General features: G+C 51.7%; 1 long non-coding RNA gene across 1 annotated transcript; it reads right to left on the bottom strand.

The window, feature by feature from the left end:
* Positions 1-1,006: 1,006 nt before the first annotated feature.
* LOC108801762 lies at positions 1,007-2,440 on the bottom strand. Its single transcript, XR_001942169.1, has 2 exons — positions 2,368-2,440; positions 1,007-1,068 (listed from the first exon to the last, which is right to left on the bottom strand). It is a non-coding gene; the product is annotated as an uncharacterized LOC108801762 (long non-coding RNA).
* Between the last annotated feature and the right edge of the window lie 682 nt (positions 2,441-3,122).

A 3,122-nucleotide genomic window follows, 5' to 3' on the forward strand; every position in this document is an offset into this window, starting at 1 on the left:
GAATGAAATTTGTTGGTAGAACTTTTCCAAATTAAGCGATTTCTTTACAGGAATTTCTTTGTTGGACGATTCCTTTTCAGTTGTTTCCATGTTGGATGCTTCCTTGTTGGACAACTTCATGTCGGGTGCGCCCCCATCTGTTTCCATGTCGGGTGCGCCCCCATCTGTTTCCACTTTGGGCGTTTCCATTTCACTTGCTTGCTTGTTGGATGTCTCCACATCGGATGCTCCTGAATCCGTCTCCATGTTGGCACCTTCTTTGGTGGAGGTCTCCAAGTCGGATTCTCCCTTGGGGGATGTCCCCAAGTCAACTACTTCCTCGGTGGATGTCTCCAAATCGGCTTCTCCCTTGGGGGATGTCTCCAAGTCAACTACTTCCTCGGTGGATGTCTCCAAGTCAACTACTTCCTCGGTGGAGGTCTCCAAGTCGGCTTCGCCCTTGGTGGAGGTCTCCAAGTCGGCTTCGCCCTTGGTGGAGGTCTCCAAGTCGGCTTCGCCCTTGGTGGAGGTCTCCAAGTCGGCTTCGCCCTTGGTGGAGGTCTCCAAGTCGGCTTCTCCCTTGGTGGAGGTATCCAAGTCGGATGCTCCCTTGGTGGAGGTATCCAAGTCGGATGCTCCCTTGGTGGAGGTATCCAAGTCGGATGCTTCCTTGGTGGAGGTCTCCAAGTCGGATGCTTCCTTGGTGGAGGTCTCCAAGTCGGATGCTCCCTTGGTGGAGGTCTCCAAGTCGGATGCTACCTTGGTGGAGGTCTCCAAGTCGGATGCTACCTTGGTGGAGGTCTCTTTAGCAGATGACTCTATGTCAGGTGCTTCCTTGTTGGATGACTCCTCGGCGGGCGCTTCCTCATTGGGCGACTCCATGTCCTGTGCTTCCTTGTCAGGTGCTCCCCCATCATGTGCTCCCTTTTCAGGCGATCCCTCACTGGGTGCTTTCTTGGCATATTTCTTTTCTCGGACTTTGTCTTTATTGTTATCTTCCCACTCAGTTCTTGCTTTGTCAGTTTTCTCTATTGCCTCCTGCAGCGTGGAGGAATGTCTTCCCTCCCACAGACACTGTTTCTTAAATTCCTAGAAAACCGAGACACAGAAAAGCAAGATTACCTCAGACACAAAGGTATGTGGAACTATGTATTCTTTCCCAACATCTCAAAATCCCCCACTAATGCCGTCCTACTAAAAATATATATCTCGTGTGGTGACAAACTGAGCCATACCCCGACTAAGTAAAGCGGAGGTACATAAACACGTTTTACTGTGCTTTTACTCAGCCAAAACTAATATATATATATATACACATACACATACACACACATATATATACATATACACACACACAGGGGCGTAACTAGAAATCACAGGGCCCCATAGCAAAATTTTGTAGGGGGCCCTGTGACTGCTAGTTATGCCCCTTGCAGAGCCCACTCGAGATCCCACCTGAGAGTGACCCTGCAGAGCCCACCATAGACTACAACGGGGGCCCCGCCTCCTCCTCCACTTGCGGGTCCAGCCTCCTCCACCGCCGCTGCTGGCTCTCATTGACTCTGTGGAGAGGAACGCGCCGCTGCACAGATTACGGTCAGTGATCTGAACAGCGGCATGTTTGTCTTCAGCCGCCAGTGAAAGCCACCGGCAGAGGATCCCATAGCGACCCAGGCGGCCCGCACAGGATCTGGCCGGGCCCCCCTGTGCCCCATATCGGCCGCCTGGGTCACTATGGTGATTGCTACGCCACTGTATATGTATATATATATTAGGGATGCACCGATACCGATACTAGTATCTTGCCGATACCGAGTATTTGGGTGAGTACTCGTACTTGCCGAAATGCTCCGATACCTAGCACGAGTACTTCCTGTATCAGGAAGCCGGGCAGCGCATCATTACACGCTGCACGGTAAGGAAACGCCTCCATGCTCTCTCGTCACTTGTGATGAGAGAGCATGGAGGCGACTTCCCGGCCAATCAGGGAGCCGGGTAGCGCGCAATGACGCGCCGCCCGGCTTCCCGATTGGTCAGGAAGCTAGCAAATCCAGGCGCCGTGTCATGACGCAGCGCCCGGCATTCTGATTGGCCGGGAAGCCGGCGTCGTGCTCCCTCGTCATCTCATGAATCATAATATTAAGAAAGTGACCTTAAAGCATTAGTTTGTATTGTTTTAGAAAAAAAATGTGACCCGACCCTTTAAGAAAAAGTATCGGTAATTGGTATCTGCGAGTACTTGATCAAAAGTATCGGTACTCGGTCTTAAAAAAGTGGTATATATATCGCATACATACACACAGGTGTCATAGGTACCCGATACAATCACTCAAAGCCTGTTCTGAAGGATGATCATGGTTGCCTCTGACTGAGTGACGGGGGACTTACCACCGCCTCCTTGTGTAGCTCTGAAGTGAAATGATCTTTGCGTTCCTCCTTGAACAGTTCAAAGAAGCAGACCTAGAACGGCAAGAAAAAACAACAATGAATGACCCTCAGAGATGAGACTAAAAGGTAAAAGCACAACTGGCAGTGGTGACCAACCAAATACGAGGTTTTAAAGCAGGGGTGGGGGGAACCTCAGGGCCCTCCAGCTGTGGATGAAACTACAAATCCCATAATGCATCTCTCTCCGGGAGTCGCGGCTGCGAGAATTCTTGCAATGCCTCATGAGATTTGTAGTTCCACCCACAGCTGGAGGGGCCGCAGTTTGGCGATCCCTGTTTTAACGCTTGAAAAAGAATCCTACTCGGCGTAAAAAAACCTTTTTTCGGAGTCCATTGAGGGACACAGGAAGTTATTTACCTTCGGGTTATACATCCGCCTACAGGAGGATTGGAAACAAAAAGCCCGTAGGCCAGACCAGGACAACCCCTCCGGCTAGAACCACAGCCATTTGTTCCAAAGGTTCTATGACCGAGGGATGACCCGCCGCAACGGCGAGATCCATTTCATGGGGCCACCACCAGTCAGCCACGGTTCCACAAAGCCAAGATGAAGAGCAGGTCCCACCAGCGAGAGCGGACCTCCAGAGAGGGCTTCCAACCACTTACCGCCCGGACACAAGCCTCCTCTACCAGCGTGGTGGTCATCGTCTTATGGCGGGACGGCGCTGAATCCACAGCAGGGGGGGGGCGGACATG

The sequence above is a fragment of the Nanorana parkeri genome, unplaced genomic scaffold, assembly GCF_000935625.1.
Source record: "Nanorana parkeri isolate BGI_ZX_2015 unplaced genomic scaffold, ASM93562v1 scaffold2482, whole genome shotgun sequence".
NCBI classification, from domain to species: domain Eukaryota; kingdom Metazoa; phylum Chordata; class Amphibia; order Anura; family Dicroglossidae; genus Nanorana; species Nanorana parkeri.